Below are 18,522 nucleotides of genomic sequence, written 5' to 3'. Positions count from 1 at the left end.
TAAACCAATTTGCAAGTGAATAGACATTCACTTTTGATTCTGGAAATGGAGGCACATGTCTGTAGTGGCTCAGGTTAGAAGCTGGGGTGGGGAGGCACTAGAACGAGCCCTCCTTTCCCTTTGCAGCAGCCACAAGGCTGGAGGGAAGCTGACCTGGGGACCGTGACCAAGCCCCATGGCAGGCTGCTAAGTATGATTGGGGATGAGGTTTAAACACCCCCCCGTCTGGTCTGTAGGGACCCCAGCTGGGGTGTTTCTGGAGAAGCAGCCCTTGCCAGGCTTGTCCTGGGGAAGAGATGGGGACATGGCCAGACAAGCAAAGCAGCACATCAAGAGCAGCACATCAAGCAAAGGGGGGCAGGGAAGAGGATTAAACTCCCCTGTCTCTCCTCTCAGGCATGGGCAAGGGATCTTTGTGGCTCTCCCCTCTGCTTGCCTTTGGCATGGTGGGGGGCCTGGCCAGAGCTGGCCAGCATGACCCTGTCACTGGCCTCGGGCTGAGCCTGGGGCTGCAGGCCTGGGGCTGGGGCTGAGCCAGCCCAGCCTGCAGGTACTGCTGAGGGCAGGCATGAAGCAGAAGGCTGAGTTTGGGCCATGGGGGCTGGGCCCTTCCCAGAAGGCTTCAGCTTGGGCTGGGGCTGCAGAAGCTGTACTCCTGGATTGCTCCCAGCTCCCCGTGCCTGGGATGGGCTGGGTTGTCATGGAACTGCACCCGGCTGGGAAGGGCCTGGCTTGGCTGGGCTGTAGCGGCAGGGCCCTTCCCAGCTGGTGGCATGGGCAGCAGCTGGCCAGGCAGTGGTGCAGAGGTAACACTGTTGTAGCTGTAGATGAGTGCCTTGGCAGCTGGACTGGCCATGCGGGATGTGTTAAGCTTGCTTGTGGCTGCCCAGGCCAGCTTGGAGGTGCCAGTGGGCCTGGAGTCTGGCAGCCACCCACCATGGTGGCTTGTATGCCCAAAGCCACTACGCCTCCTGTCCGTCATGATGCAGCACCCAGGCAGCTGCTGCTGCACCAGAAACAGTTCGCTGGCCGGGGCTGGCGGAGCTGTTCTGTGTCCTTTGTCTCCAGCTGCTGCTGCCGCCCCTGCTCCTACCACCCCACTTCGGGTGGGTGGGTGGGTGGGTGGGAAGCTTCAGTCGTGTGGCTTCTGCCCAGCACATGGAGCTCTGGCTCCAGCTCCTGGCTGCCTTCCATCCGCTCCAACTGCCCGACACAATGGGCAGCCTCTGTGGGTGGGCAGAGTGAATGGAAGGTGGCCAGGAACTAGAGCTGCATCTCCATGTGTGGGCAGAAGCTCTCCCCACTCCATCACCCACCACCTGGAATGGCACAGCAGGGGCAGGAGTGGGAGGAGGAGGAGCCGTTGGAGGCAAGGGGAGCACAGCAGCACCCAGCCAGCTACAGGCACACTGGGTACAGTCCCACCAAAAACTGCACCCTGGCTGGGGCTGGCAGAGCTTTTCTGCTCCTCCAGCTGTGGCTCCTGCTTCTGCTATACTGCGATGCTCTGGGCAGGTGGAAGCTTCAGCCCAGTGGCTTCTGGTCAGCACATAGAGATCTGGCTCCAGCTCCCAGCTGCCTTCCACCTGCAGGGGCTGCTTATCATGCTGGGCAGATGGAGCAGAAGGAAGGCAGCTGGAAGCTGGAGCCAGAGCTCCATGTGCTGAGGAGAAGCCACTGGACTGAAGCTTCCTGCCCACCCACCCACAGTGGTGTGGCAGGACAGCAGCAGGAGATGAGGGAGGCAGAACAATCTTGCAGGCCCTGGCCAGTGTGCAGCTTCTGGTGTGGCAGCAGTTGATCGGGTGCTGCACTAGGATGGACAGGGGGTGCAGTGGCTGTGGGTACACAAGTCCCCATGGCGGGTGACTGTTGGGCTCTGGGCCTGCGGTCCCTCCAAGCCAGCTCAGGCAACCACAGGCACTATTAATATGTCCTGCGTGGCTAGTCTGGCTGCCAAGGTGCCTGCCCACAGCTGCAGCGGTGTCACCTCTGTACTTCTGGCTGGCCAGCTGCTGCCCATGCTGCTGAACTGGGCTGTCACAGGACCACAGCCAGCTGGGAAAGGCCCTGACCCCACAGCCTGCCCTGAGCCAGCCCTGCCAGGTCCTCTCCAGCTGTCTGTGGCTCCATGACAGCTTGGCCCAGCTTGGGGACAGGGAGCCAGGAGCAGTCCGGGCACACGGCTCCAATGGCCCCATCGTGAGCTGCAGCTGCAGTTCCGGGTGCAAGACCAGATGCCGACTGGCATGGCCCCACCATCCACCTGCTTTGCCTGAGGCTGGAGCTAGGGGGCTGAGTCGGGCTGGCCCATGGGCACTGCTGAGGGTAGCCATGGAGGGGCTGCCCAGGGGTGCTGTGGAGTAATTTCTCATGTCAGATCCAACATAGCTCACTGAAGCAACCTTGCACACTCTAAATCCACAGAGCAATCCCATGCATGCCAGATTTGACATCAAGTGCACTTATGTGCCAGATTCAAAACTGGTATGTGGGACTGCCATCTGGCCTATGGGGAGGGATCACTTAAAAAAATAAATAAATCAGCTAATGACTACATGTTGAGTAACTACTCAGTTGAGCAGGCTACACTGTGGTCTTTGTGTTCCTTTCCTTTGGCTAGTTTTCAGCTAGCATTGGTTTATTGTTGATGTCAAATCCATTTTCAAAGGGAATGAGAAGAAAGGGATTATCTCAACCAATAAAAACTTAATTTTGTGATCTGAACTTCAACACTAGAAGAAAAGAATATAAGGTCAACGATGACGTTTTTCCTATTATATTTTATCTTAGATTCTCCATACTCTATAAATTTCAGTGCAATAAGTGTTCTTCCTTTGATTAAGGTAATATCTGACATCCTGGTGGTCTTTTGGGTAAGGTAAAGGGCTGGAATTAGTTACCTGTCCCTTAATGGATAAAGTGACTTTGATGAAACCACTTCTCTTTGCCCCTGCTTCACCGTCCATAAAATGGGGATATTTATCTCCCTCTTAGTAATGTTGGGAAGTTTAATGAAAACAAGCAAGCACACAGTGTCTTCAGGGAAAACTGTAGAAGCCGTTGTAATTTTATAGACACAATAGCCATACCTATAGGTGTGCTGTACTGCAGAGTGCACTAATTAGCTGCAGAGTAAAGCATCACTGTCTACATGTGTGAAAGTATTAGGTCACAGTGAACTAACTGATGCTGGCATAAGATAGTACTGCTAATTTACTGCAGTTAAATGCACATGTAGACACTGCCACAGGTGACTCCTGTCTGCCATCTAGCCACACGGCTCCCCACTTGCAGCACCCTCATGTCCTGGAGAGCCTCTCTACTGCCCAACGCTGGCACTCACAGCCTAGGGCTTAACCCCCCATGACACCTGCCAGCCCAGGCCTGCTCTGCTCTGGCTCAATTTGCTGCTGTCCCAGGTGCAAATGTGCCTGGGTGTAGTTTACTCTAGCTCAAATTGCTCCAGAGTTTATTGGTTTGCATTAATTGCATATGTAGACACATTTAGTGTTGCATCTACACATGCCCCTGATTGCACATTTGGTACTCCATAGTACTAAATGACTGCACAGTCCCCACTGGTACTGCACAGTCCCAGTGGTGCATGGTTATTTTTAGACGTTGTGTTGCTGTAGTATTGGGCTATGTTGCTATAGTTTGTTGCTACTGTGACATAGTATTTCATGTAGACATGCCCAGTGAGACTATTTTTTCTCATATTTATATTGCATAATCTTTTCCCTCTTTTTTTTCTTTTTCTAAGGAGTTAAGTTAGTATCTAAATAGGCTTTCATCTAATTCTTCTGTCAGTATAATAATTACAGTAGCATTTTACAACTCTATGACAACTTTTATCTAAAGAGTCCGGTATGTCTTCATAAACTTTATTCTCATATTCCATCACTGTAATACAGGTGCCTCAGGTGTGGAGGGATGGAGTCTAATGGTGCCACAGAGTAATTATGTATTGCACAGTAATGAGCAAAAGGGAAAATTTTGCCGTGGACATTTGGAAAATCTGTGCTTTAAAAAAAACTCTGAAAGTCTTAATATCTGAACAAATCATAGGAACTGGATTGTGGCATCTCATCTGAACCTGCCCGTCCACTCCTCTACTTCCTCACATGTGCATGATTAACTGTGAGCTCATGGAACCTCTGATGGAGAAGATTGAGGTATTCCTTGGTAGTCTGAATATTGTACAGTAATCCTTCCCCCCACCCCAATACAAAAATCTTACAGTAAACCAGACCATTCAAAATCAAAGACCTTAACCTATACCGTAATATAATTTGGTTATTCTAATCTTTATGTACATTTGTTCTCCAGGCTACTTAGAAAATGTTAAGAAGAAAGTATGAAATAACACAGAGTAAATTTGCTCACATTTATCAGCTTAAATTACACACCAAAGTCTGTTAAAGTTGTAAATATTCTCAGTGTATATGTGAAGACACTGAGATGTGCACAGTTCCCATACTACAAAACTGGTATAGATTTATCCATGCCACAGTACTCATATATTTTCATTTCCAATATGTGAGTGCCTTTATATTCCAAAGTTCATAAATCATTTTTTCTTCAGTTCTTTACCATAACATTGATTCCTTTGCTTTTCTTGTTTAACATACAGCAACCTGAAGCAACATCTAATAACTATTGTCTATACTGAAGTTCTTTTATGACAGTCTTTATTTTTGCAACTACATTTGTGTCATAAAAAATGACAATGTACTTTTGTCCTGATGTAGGAGAGGTGGTGTCTGCATTTCTGTTGAAGCATTGAAAATGTTCTTTGTTTATTCCTCTCAGATAGTGCCAGCCTCAAGGCCATGGATTGCCGCTATAATTCTCAAAACTGTAAATGATTAGAAGAGTGTCCCTTTGGTACCAGTCACTATCTATTTCTTTAACATCCAAATACTTTGCTGTTGAGTAATTCAAGACATTTTTTGTCTGATGTCTTCCTCCCAAAAGTCCTGTAGAGCTTCCTCAGCTCTCCCAGTTAACTTACCTGTTTGAGGAGCCCAAGACCAAATCAGGGTAGATCCTCTGGAGTGAAAATACAGAATGCTGCTATACTGCTAGGTGTGGCAGTGAAATGTTTTAATATTTGCAATAAGGGTTCTGGTTAGTGTCCATTTTGGGATCTCTCAGTCTTGACCATTTAATTTAATAGACAAGACAATTGGCTTGGTTTCCTTGTCTGATGAAAGTTTAGTATCTTTTTTTATTTTCTGGTCATACCTCAACACCTTTCATCACTGTCCAGTTTTGTGTGCATGATGACTATTCATTCTTCTTTTGTTTCAGAATCAATTGTTGTTATATAGGAACAGTTCATTGTAGTTATTTTCTCATATGTTTGCAACTTCTTTTTACAAATTTTAGTTGACTTCTTCCTTTTCTGTTTCAGTTGCTTCAATTACAATTAGATTGTTGGGAACAGGTGAATAATTTCAGTATGTGCAGTGGGCAGTGATGGCTGAATCATGTTCTGGCATATTCAGTGTAATGTTCTTATTACTTTCACTGTGTTTACACTGTCAGTTTTTATTAAGACAAATTATGATCATTTCCATACAGCTGGGTGGCAGTTGTGGGGAGTTCATGTTTTCAGTGAAGAACTCAGACTAACTCAAGCAATTTAGGTGTCAATAAAACATTTGCTGCTTATTTCCAGTTTTATCATTGGTTCTAATTTAGGCTTAGAATTGAAATGTTAACACGTGTAGCTGAGTTTATTTTAATTGTATAATTAGACTAATGAACCCTGTGGAAATATAGTGGAGCAAGCAGTAATATAATCTAAGCAGTTAAATTCCTAATTATATATCTAAAACAAGTATAAAGATAGAAGATCTCAGTTGTTTGCCATCTCTGCTCTTTTCCCCTATCAGTTAAAATATTAAGCTGGTGTAAAACACTGTGAAGATCAGTATTAATTTATTGTTATGATTTCTGCAGGGTCATAGGTTTGCAGAGTGCTTTACAGAGCTTATATAATGCTAAGACCTTGTCTTGCAGACTTATTAGTAGTCTAATGCTTTGTCTGTTCAGGGAATACTTTAGTTAGAAAGTATGTTAACTAATGCAATGCTAAACATGATTTAGCAACTGCTATAGGCAAATCTTGTGTAGAATCGTGCTACCTGGCTATGGTTAAAAACTAAGATGATTTATTTAAAAAAGTAATTTTAACATTACTAATGACTGAGATTTGTATAACAACGCTTTCTAAAATTTTTTTATTTTTTTCTAGTTCAGGTCTATATAAGGCCAATGCACCATGCTTTTTTAAATATATAATAAAAGCCTTAGCCTGTCTGTCTGTCCATAATGCTTTATTCACACTCTGATTGGTTGTCTTGGCAGCTAATCACAATGCTGACTGAAACAACCATAGTGCTCCAAGAGCGTTCCAGATAGGAGGCAGAGACATGGTGGAGCGCCGCCATGATGGCAGGGTTGGAGGGGATGGAGCGGGCCCCTGGCCCTGCTCCCTGAAGGCAGTGGCAGCACGCAGTGCTGGCTGAGGGACACTGAAGGGATGGCAGGGAAGGCTTGGACTCCCCCTGCCCCCCCGCCCTCCACCCCACCATTCCTGGGAGGCGGTGGTGGGAGGTAGCAGTGGCGTGGGTGGTGGATGACGGCGCTCCATCCCTGCCCGCCTCTCCCCCGCCATCATTCCTGATGGGCAATTGGCTAGTGTATATATATCCTTTAAAGTATAGTTGTCTACTCAAAGACAATTCAGTAAAAATGGCACAGTGGATTTGCCTTTTCACCATACACCCAGCTCTAATTATCTATCTCTGCTTACTAGTTTAAAGGAAACTTAATTGAACAGTGAACTCTGCAGAAAAATTCCAGGCTATGAAAATCAGACTGGGTTTTCCTTTCCTCCTCGTGAGTGTCCCAAACCAAACTAGGGTGGTTAAAGTGTTAACTGTAGTTGCATTGGAATTATCTCCATGATAGGCCTTTTCCACTGATGCATTGTTCTCCAACATGAACAAGATTTTTTTTCCTGAGTCAAAATTTAATGGCTGCATTAAACCCTGTATTAACCCTTAACTAAAGTCACGGATGTGGCCTGTGAGGAATCCTACAGTCTGGTCCATGTGGTGGGGGGGAGGGGTGGAGGTAGTGGTTGAATTTGATATACCTAGTCTGACAGACAGCATAGCCTGTCTACTTCTTCATGTACTAGGTCCCCAGTCAGAAGCAGTATATCCACATTAAACTGATCTTTATCATCCTCATGTAGCCCCACATCTGACTTAGCTATATTAATTTTTGATTCAGGAGCCACTTTGTACAAAGACAGCACAAGATGGCTGAGCATAGTGCTGCTTTTTTGCTATGTTAGATATACCTTTTGATTCCATGGTAAGTTTGCAATAAAAACTCTGCATCTTTTACTGTTGAAATCAGCAAATGTTATTTGCAGTTATTGTGACAGTGAACATGAATTTCCCATATAATTCAATTTTTAGAGTAATGTAGAATACACATGTAATTTATAATCACATTGTTATGCTGAAGCAACACGAGAAATTTGATGGAATTTTGCCACTAAGTTTTTGCCAAGTTTTAGGGAAATGTATTCCATGTCTGACAGAGTTGTACTGGAAATTATTTTTGAGATTTTGTCTAAACAAATCATACGTCCTTTCCCCACATGCAGACGTGTGCATGTGTGTGGCTAGGGACAGAAGTTACATATAAACCGGTTTAAGTAATCAGAAACTGGTTTAAACCTGCAACAGAACAGTAGTTCAGTACACATAATAAACCTGGTTGAATATAGTATTAGAATTAACTGATCTGGGTCGAACCAGTTTATGAAAGTTCTGTCCCAGACCCCTTCCTAGTTCAAGTTAAATCTCACAGTCTCCCAGCATTCCAGCACGCTTTTCAGCCCTGGGCTGGGCTGTGCTCTCTGCTGCAGCAGAGAAGGGGGTGGGGAGCAGGGACTCCTGCCCCCGCCTCCCCCCAGCAAACCCCATTTAGGGTCTGTGGCCAGGGAGGGGGGTTAAACTTCTCTTCCCCGCAAGTACAGAGCTGCCGTGCTGAAAACTTACTGCTGGCTGCCACAGTGGACTACAAATCCCAGAGGGATTTGGAAGCAGGAAGAGGAAGCGATGAGCAACTCTGCGGAGTCCTGTTACTGTAATTCTAGACTCCAAATCCCAGAGACCTCAGGGGCAGCATGAAGAGGAAGCAAACACACAGCCCATGCTCACTACATGCCAGAGCTGTGCTATAGCATTCCCCTCTTCCTCCTCCCCTCCCAGCTTCTGCCTTTAGCTATTGCAGGTATATGGCTGTATTTCTTGAATTAAAAGTGAATGTCCAGTTGTTTCTCAGTTTAATCTCTGCAGTTTAGACTAACCTGCAAAGACTGAATTGGTTCAGCTTCAGGCTTTTTGACTGTCTGTATTTAGCCTGTGTGTGTACACAAAAAGGAATACTGAGATGAAGTGTCTAAATGCTTACAGTAGGTGACAGAAACTAGGAGGATACTTGGTTCAAATTTAAATCAGAACATTCAGCCACTTATAAATCATAATTTATGCCACTTTAGCTATATGCATCTTCCCAACTGTAAAGTTAGGTAAAAAAAGAAAACTAGATGCTACATTTGAGCAGAACACTTCTGCATTAGTATAATTTGTAGGCTTTGTTTAATGAGAGTAATTGAAATGTTGACATGTATTTTATTTCTGTATTATGCTACTTTATCAGTGGTTAGGATTAATAATGTTTTACTAGATGTGAGGGCTTATGTGGATAGCTTTAAGAAATAATAAATCATGCAGAAAATAAGATGTGTCCTGCATTAACAAGAAGTTAATATAACTTCAGTAGAATGAATAAAAGTAACAATCAAGAAAAAATGTAATACCCTAACACTAATTAGTTATGTTTTAATAAAAAGAAATATAAGGAGTACAAAGTGTTGGTATGACACCAATAGCCAGCAGAGTTTGAATAGATTGTTGCCACCATAACACTTAAGTGGCTCATTATATTTACTGTTGAAGAGACCTAGGTATTTGCTGTTTAATCATAGAAATGAAAGATCTGATGCCATAGCTATGCAAATGTGGTGTGCCCTTGACACCATTTAGGATTTGTGTGTGTAAAATATATGTAAAAATTTTGCTAAAGTGGGGTAGAATGGAGATGGATTTCTAGAGTTCACTTTTTTAAGAAAGGAAGTTGAATGGATGTGAAGTTACAGGGATATATTTCTTCTCTACACATTGATCAAGGTACAGCAGAATAAGTTTTGTTTTGTTTTTTGTTTTTTTTCAGCTTAGTGTACCATGAATCCACTCCTTATGGCTCCATTTGGGAGCTATGCATGGACAAATTGTCTCCTCGATCAATGGCTAGTATAACAGAGAACACACTGTGTTTGGTTAGTGCTTCCTTTTGTCATCTACTAGTCTTTGCTCCTGAGCAAGGAAAAGATATTTAAGGTGGAAACAGATATCACTTCTCATTATCTTTGTGCCACCTTAAAAAATTTTATGATGGCACAAAAGACCAAAGAGACAGGTGCCCATACCCCTTGTGGCCACAATGAAAGTGTTATTAATTTGTGCTGCTATTTAGTGGTGGGCATCTGTTTACTTTATGGCATGAGAGCGCTAGAAGCCTAGAACTGCCTGTGCTCTCCAGCGGCACAGGCAGATGCTTTGGGGACCTGAGGGACCCAATCCTGAATACCCTGGGGATTCCAAAGCAGAATTGGGCCTCTTAAGCCCTGGAAATGCCTGCCCAGCCTTTTCTTTTTGCAGAGAAGGGCCCTGGGATTTCCAGAATGTGTCTTGGTATAGGGGGAAACCCCAACTTTCCCTGCTTCCCAAAATATGTCCTGAAGATCCCGGGGGAGCATCTCTGTAAGTGGAGAAAGCCACTCAGTAGATTCCAGGGCTTGAGGGGCTTGCTCCTACACAGGAGTTCCCATGTGCAGCACCAGGCCCCTCAAATCCAGGAGGGCACATCCCCTGTTGTCCCACAGCATCAACTGGCAGGTCATGGGGCAACATGTTTCACCCAGTGAAGCAGATCACATCCCAGCACAACTGTGACCTACTTTATTTAGTGATATCTGTTTCTACTCTTATTTTGCTTATAGCAGATGTGGAATTTACTTATGCCATGCAGCTCTCAGATTTTGAATGGCAGATGTACCACAACTAAGAAATTAAGGTGGGTTTTCAACTGTGGACAGCAGAAGTGGCCAACCTGCAGTATGGGTGTCCCAAGCATCATGGGCAGCTTCTCTATGTGGCATGTGGCAGATCAAGAAGGGGACAGGTCATGTAGTCCAAACCCCTGCCTGTGGTAGGATCATCCTATACAAATACACTGTCTAACCTATTAGACTACATAGTCAGCCCTGACGCAATCACAAGACATAACACTGTAACCTGCCACAAGTAAAGCAAGAGACCATGGCTGCCTACATCCTACTGCTGTACGTTTTAGGTCTCTTAGGTCTACTGCTGTAGACTTCAGAGATCTAAGGAGAAGGGCCATGTCTCCCAGTTGCAGAGGAAAGCAAAAACCCCACAGTCTAGACCAGGATGACCATGGCTCAAAATATAGTTATTGGTTTGACCATGAGTAGAGGTGTAAGACCCTCTAGCCAAGAACCGCCAGGTATAAGTTCCAGCAGGAGCATTGGTACACTCCATTCACAATCCCAGGTTTGGCTCCAGCCAACAATGAATGCCTCTAAGGAAAGCTTAAAATAACCCCCAAGAAAACCCCAATACAGGCCGAGCCCCATGAGGCAACCAGTAAAACCCAGAAGCATAGGACATACGCATAGGGGAGTATAGCCTAGACCACTCCTACATCATCCTGGACCAGTGCCAGTCCAACTTCTTGAACACCTTCAGTGATGGAGATTCCACAACTTCCCCGGGGTAGTCTTGTCTTACTGCCTTACTCTTCTAACAACGAAGAATTTTTTCCTGATACCAAATCTAAACCTACTTTGTTGCAACTTAAAACCATTGGCCAGTGTCCTACTCTCTGCAGCAAGAGAGAAAAGGTGTTTTCTGTCTTTATGGCAGCCCTTCAAGAATTTGAAGACTGCTATCATGTACTGCTATGCTTAAGGAGAGTATAGACTGCTATCATTAAGTGCCTTTTCCTTCAATATCTCCTTGTATTACACACCTTCTGAAGCCTTTAATATATATTTTTTGCCAGTCTGTAACGTCTCCATGTTCCTACTCAAATGTGGAACCCAAAAGTGCACTCAGTACTCTAGATGAGGCCCAACTAGTGTAGAGCAGCCACGTGCTATCACTTCTCATGCCTTGTGCCTAACCCTTCTATTGATGCATTCCAAAACTGCATTTGCCTTTTTTGCAGCTGCACACTGTAGATTTATATTTAGTCTGTGATCTGTCGACTTCCTGATCCTTTTCTGTAGTGCTGCCATTCAGCTAGATGTCCCCCATTTTGTATTTCTTCATCCTGAGTTGTAGCACCTCTGGGTGTACTGCATGGATGGGCAGGAACAGGTAGTGGTATGAGGAATGGATGAACTATGGCAGTCTATGATATCCTGAATTTGGCCTCCAGGCACACAGTACACCTCCTGGGACCCCAAATCTGGCTAACAAATTGGTGCTTCTGTCCCCCATGTAAGGGAGTCACCAACCACTCCCATCCTTTTCTTCCTTCTTGGTACAATGATCCTACAGCCCCTATTACTGTGGCCCTGTGCTTCCTCCTCTCTAAACTACAGTCCTATGGGTTTTGCCTACTCTTCATCTGTGCCTTTTCCTTAGCTGTTCCACCACAGGGTACTTGAAAGCAGTTGCTGACTTCAGTCTGCTCTTCTTGAATTTTGGGGACCCTCCTTCTTTGAGTAAGAACCCCATAAGCTTTCTACTTCTCTTTACACTTTGGCCTTTCCTGTGCCAGGCTCTCATAATTAATCCAAGTAATCTTAATTTTCTTTGATATAAAGCAGTGTTGGGTACCTGTGCTTCCAGTCTATGAATCTTGTCCTCCAAGGCATCTGCAGATGAAGTGGTGTTCGCAAACATGGCACATCCTGCACAGGTCACAACTGCTGACCGACTCTCCATTTGTGCTTCCTTTTCTCATGGAGGACACCTAGGCTGCAAACAAATGAAACAAATTAAAAATGGGAAGAGATATGGAGTAATTAAGAGAACAAAATGGCCAAAGCAAGGAGAGTGTGATTAGTGGAACATCATGACCATTAAAAAGGAAAAAGGGTCATTAATGCCTCTGGAGGAAAGAGTGGGAATGAGCAGGAATCATTTAGATTACAATGAGCCATGAAATCAATTGATTCCTTCAATTGGGAGTCATGAATAGAAATGCCACTGATGCTGGGCAGTGTTTTAAACTTTGAGTAAAGTAGTGAGCAGAGCATGGTGTGACTATACCCCCTATACTGCTCCCTCCTGCCCCATCTGATCTTCCACATAGCTATTTTACAGCAATTCCATGTTTCTGTTCTGGGCAGGAAATCAGCTTCAGTGCTTCAGACACATGCCCCACGTTTTGAAGGGTAATTTGTGGGAAAACGTGCGTTTAGCATGTGAGTGAATATGGTAGCTTAAAATAAAGTTAAAATGTTAGGGTACACGTGTGGTACTAGCTGAACTTAAAGCATAATAATGCCATTTAAAAAAAACCTAACTGTGCATCTGAAGGATAAATATGCTGCAGTGTAGAAGGTCATTTACATCCTACTTTCATGTTTTGGAACCTTCTGTTCCTCCTCCTTACAGGAGTAAATTTAATCCAAAAAAGATTTCACCATTTCACTATTTTATTGTTTTTCTCCTACTCGAACAAGGTGAAAATGTTTGAATGCTCACTCTCGCTTAAGGGGGGGAAGAAAATCTCAAATGAGTAAGAACTAACCCTCTCCTCCCACCCCCTCCCCCTCATCACAATCTTTCCCCAAACCCCACTCTTGGGCAAACAAACATAGAAAGATGATGAGTTTCAACAATTTCAGCAACATATGGGTGAATGAAAATGGAACGGAGCTTTTTTGTACACTTGGCCGGGACTCCAGCTACATGAAAACTTTGTATGGCATCACTTTTATATAAGTGCATGCAGACATTTTTACTTTATTTAATTTTTTTTAATTAGAAGAGTAGAAGTTTTTGGATAATCACTATTTTTTTTTAACATTATTTTCCCCATAATTGACAGACAGAGCATCCTTTTAACCTTTTCTTTTAGGTTATATTTAAAAAAAATTGAAACTGTAGAAAGGTTTTTGCGTGAACTGTAAGAGGGACAGTTGTAATCAGTTTTTTTTAAATTTAAGAGCTTTTCAACCTGATTTGTGATAGACATGGACTTGCTATGTAGTTATCTAGAAATATGGATGAGTAATATTTTCATAAACTTGTATGTCCTAGTCAGTGAGGTAGGGTTCCTATATGACTATAGTTGATTGCAAGAAGAACATACAGGAAACCCACACAATAGATTTGGATAATTATAACCAAGATCATATTTGAAGGACAGTGAGGCAAGCTATTAACTTTTGAAGATCATGTCTTTCATAAATTGCAAACCTTGTTTTGCCAAAGCTAAATGCTTGCAATCAAAAGAAGACTAAAGAATTAAAAAGCATTTTTTAGAGGAAGAATTTGTGGCTTCACTTGTCAGAGCCTAGGGAGGCATGCTGAGACAGGGACTCTGGAGGGAATGTAAAGAAGAACAGCCAGGGTTAAGAGTGATAAGCCATGAGGAAAAGAGAGAGCCATGTCTACTGTCTGTTCTGTTGTTCATAAGAGCTTTTCTCTAAAATGCTTTTGGTCTAAGGAAGTAATATTTTGCTTTTAAAGAGGTTGTCAGGTCATTGTATTAGGCATTGTTACTGCACTTGGAGGGAAGAAGATTGCAAGGAATGGAACAAGCTTAAATCAGACCTACTGCAGTAAGAGCAGCTAGTGCTGTGGGGCTGGAGTCTGAGGGCATTTTTACACATGTAAGCACCACAGTGCCAGGTGCTGTGATGCTTGCAGTTGTATAAGTGGTGAAATGCGTGTCGATGCTGAGAAATATAGCAGCGGCGCGCTTTTTAACTAAAACACACAAAGTGCTTTAGTTCAAAAGCGCACCGCCACCATTTTCTGCACGCTGATGTGCATTTCACCACCTACACAACTGCATGCAGTGTGCATCAGATTGCATGTGGAGTAGACTCGCTTAATTGAGTCTGCTCCAAAGCTGCAGATCTTTGGCATGTCATGGGACAAAACAGTATGCGTATAAACGACCTGAGACTGGAAGAACAAGCCTAGATGACAGCTAGAGGCCTGAGACCAGGCAGAGTGACCACTTAATGGGATCAAGAACTGTGGAACCAACACACATGATTAATTTTTGATGTTTGTGAGATATGTCAGTACCCAGGAAAATAGTGTGAATTACATTTTAATGAATTAATCATTTTAGTGACTTCTAGTTTAAGATGATAAATGCTATTTTTCACATTATTTATCTGTGTGGCCCTCAACCCTGCTGCATGCTAATGCATCCAGAGGATTTAAATGTTATAATTATCAACAATAATCTTTCTATTCTGTCTGAGCTTGCTTGGGAAATCTGATTTGATTTTTGAAATTTGATTCATCTTTAAATGGGGTTGGTTTTATTTGTGAGTGTTGCATCTGTGGGTGTGTATAGAATTTATAGGCTAATTGATAAATTCATTTTTCAAGTATGCCTGATTCAACACATACTCAAACTCATAGGTAATAAGTATGCTAGCAATGCCATTAAATTTTATTTGCTGTCTTATACATGTTAAGGTACGCATACCCTTAAATATCTTGACATATCAGGGCCTTAGTTTGGCAAACAACCGGATCTAAGATCATGTTGTGCAATGATTTTTAAAAATTCTGCTTCAATTGTGTATATAGTCCTGATGCTTTGGAGCACTGCATTTAAGATTTTTTTTTTTTAAAGTGCACTGTAGGCCAAGCATAAGTTGTTGGACTGTCAGTCTGAAGCACTGAATATCTGCACATAAAATATGCAGATAAAATATGGACATTGGCCTTGCACACTATCTTGTCAAAATGTTACGAGGCTGACCTGGAAGAATGACTCTATGACTTGGAGTACTCCTCGGCCTGGGAGTGTAGGAGGGCTATTAGGAAGGCCAAGGCAGAGATGGAACTCAGGCTAGTGTCCAGGATTAAGGACAACAGAAAGTCCTTTTCCAAGTACATTGGGAGCAAGAAGAGGGCACCGGGCAATGTAGGCTCCCTGCAAGACACAAATGGTAATCTTGTGGCTACGCCAGACAAGAAAGCTGATATTTTTAACACTTTCTTTGCCTCTGTTTTCTTGAACAGGGACTGGGATATCCCACCTACCAGAGGTAGGGACAATCTTGGGGATAGCTCTGTCAGGCCTTCAGTCAGCGCAGATGTAGTTGGGGATCTTCTGGAAGGGCTAGACATTTTTAAATCTGCAGGTCCAGATGCCTTCCACCCAAGGGTGTTGAGGGGGCTGGCAGGGGTCATCGTGGAGCCCTTGGCCTGGCTGTATGAGCATTCGTGGTCATCTGGCCAGGTGCCGGGGGATTGGAAACTGGCTAATGTGGTCCCAAATTGCAAGAAAAGGAGGAAGGGGAACCCAAGTTAACTATAGGCCAGTAAGCCTCACCTTGGTGCTCGGGAAGATTTTGGAGAGAATCATCAAGGAGCACATCTGTGGGGGGCCTGCAGGGGAGATCATGCTCAGGGGCAATCAGCATGGGTTCATCAAAGACAGGTCCTGCCTGACTAACCTGATTGCCTTTATGACCAAGTAACTAAATCCTTGGATGATGGTATCACCATGGACGCAGTCTTTCTAGACTTTAAGAAGACCTTTGACACTGTCTCTCACCTCATCCTCATCAATAAATTAAGCGACTGTGGCATTGATGCCTGCTCAGTTGGATGGGTAAAAAATTGGCTGATGGGGTGCACCCAGAGAGTAGTGGTGGACAGGTTGTACTCAAACTGGCGATATATGAGCAGTGGGGTACCCCAGGGCTCGGTTCTTGGGCCCGCGCTGTTTAACATCTTCGTCAGCGACTTGGACGAGGGGGTTGAGAGAGAGGCTGCAACTAGATTTTGAGAGACTACAAAAGTGGGCAGATGAGAATAGGATAGGGTTCAACGTAGCTAAATGCAGGGTGCTGTACCTTGGGAGAAGGAATCCCCAGCATACATACAGGCTGGGGAGTTCCCTTCTTGAAAGCACAGAGGCAGAAAGGGATCTTGGAGTCATTATTGACTCCAAGATGAACATGAGCCACTAATGCCAGACCGCAGCCAGCAAGGCCAGCCATACCTTGTCATGCATCCAAAGGTGCATCTCAAGCCGGTCCAGAGAGGTGATACTCCCCCTCTGTGCGACTTTGGTCAGGCCACAGTTGGAGTACTGTGTCCAGTACTGGGCACCGAACTTCAAAAGGGATGTGGCCAGCCTGGAGAGGGTTCAGAGGAGGGCCACCCACTGGGTGAGAGGGCAGCAGGACAGGCCCTACGAGGAGAGACTGAAAGACCTGAACCTGTTCAGCCTCAGCAAGAGGAGGCTGAGGGGGGACCTGGTGGCTGCCTACAAACTCATCAGGGGAGATCAACAGCAAATAAGTAGAGACCTTTCCTCCCCAGCACCACCTGGGGTGACAAGGAATAATGGTAATAAGCTGATGGAGAATAGGTTTTGGTTAGAGATCAGAAGGCAATATTTTACAGTTAGGGTGGCCAAAATCTGGAACCAACTTCCCAGGGAAGTGGTCCTCACCCCTACCTTGGGCAAATTCAAGAGGAGGTTGGATGATCACCTGTCTGGGGTCTTGTGAACCCAGCATTCATTCCTGCCTGTGGCAGGGGGTCAGGCTAGATGATCTGTTCAGGTCCCTCCTGACCCTAGCTACTATGAAACTATTTTAGGTTAAATGTTTGCTCACCACTGTCTTCGAGAATTTCAGCAGGTGTGGTTTTTGGACCCCTGTCCAATAAGAGGTAGAAGGAAGGGTAGAATTGCACTTATCTTATAGGTTGAGCTGGTGCTCAACCTTTTTAGCTGGCAGACTGGGTGGGCAGTGCTCGATCCCTCTGTGGGTTGGATCCAGCAGGGTCCCATTGAGTCATGCAGAGGGTGGAGTTGGGGGCATCCTGGTCCTGATTCCACTGTGTAGTAGATGGGGGTTTGGTCTCACCACAACCTGGCCCTGTCAGGGGGAGGGCACTGTGACCTGGCCTGTACAGCCTTTTGTGAGGAGGGGGCATGGCCTAGCCCTAATCTAGCCTTGCACAGGGAAAGCATGTGGCTCAGCCCCATAGGAGAAAGGGGGCATGGCCAGGCCCCAACCTTGCCAGTTGGAGGAAGGGGGGTGGTCTGTTTCAGATCTGGCTGTGTTGGGGAAGGATCATGGCCCAGCTTCAACTTGCCCTGTGGAGCTTCAAATTTTGGCGGTGGTGTGGTGTGGCAGTACTGCCACTGTTCCCTGGCACCAAATTTCCCAACTTGGGGGGAGCGCCACAGGCCAGATTCCAAGGCTCTGCAGGCCACACTTGGCCTGTGAGCTGGAGGTTGACCTCCCCTGTTATAGTATGTGCATGTGTGTGTGCCTCAGCTTTCATGGGATGAAGCTCACTTCTTCAGATCTCCTGGAGAGAGAGAGAGAGAGAGAGAGAGAGAGAGAGAGTGTGGGGAGGGGGGCTAGTCAGTAAGGTGCAGATCTACCCTGCCTTCCACTTGACTTCAGACTAACACAAATAAGAACTGGTTACTTCAAGGTAAACTGTCAATTTCAAGATCACACTGCTGTCTACAATTTTCTTCTCTAGCATTTTACAGCAGCTACGCTTAAATATTACAATGACAGAACAATATTAGGGTAGGAGGCTTGTTTTATTTTTGTTGTCTTTTCTGTTGGTTTACTCAGATTATATTCCATTTGGCCTAAGTAGGGTTTTTAAATCTACTCGTCCCTTCATTTTACGTTGCTTTTTTATGCATTACAACCGCATGTTTAATCCATGTGGAAACAATAATGTAGCTGAGGTTTCCTCTATCTAATGGAAGCTTTGAATTGTAAGGTAACTTGCTCTACCCTTGTTTCCAACACAGTAAGTCAGATAATGTAGGCTGTTACCTTGGAGGTGTTCCTGAGAGCTAATTGTTGAAGTCATAATTTGGCTTCATAATTGCCAAAGTCTCTTGTACAACAATACATGTAGTTGCCTTGCTGAATGCAAATGCAGGCATTACTGCTATATGCATATTTCAGAAGTGTAATGCCCTGATAGAATCTTTGTTCTATGAAAAGTGGATACTAATTCAGATGTTGGTTGTTTGTATATTGAAGATTTTAAACTTTGATATTCTTGTCCAAAACTAGTCTTTCTTTAAGCAGTGTTTTAGGACTAGAGTAGATTTAGTGATTATCATGAAAGCATATTAAATCAG

The 18,522-nt window shown here is 44.5% G+C and overlaps 1 protein-coding gene across 14 annotated transcripts in view; it reads left to right on the top strand.

Moving 5' to 3' along the window:
• PARD3 (par-3 family cell polarity regulator) overlaps positions 1-18,522 on the top strand; it is a 723,581-nt gene that overhangs the window by 395,388 nt on the left and 309,671 nt on the right. The gene's annotated exons all lie outside the window — the stretch shown is intronic.

This window comes from Alligator mississippiensis, chromosome 5, assembly GCF_030867095.1.
Source record: "Alligator mississippiensis isolate rAllMis1 chromosome 5, rAllMis1, whole genome shotgun sequence".
NCBI lineage: Eukaryota > Metazoa > Chordata > Crocodylia > Alligatoridae > Alligator > Alligator mississippiensis.
The sequence above is the reverse complement of the archived record's forward strand: the minus strand, read 5'-3'. Positions and strand labels throughout refer to the sequence as shown.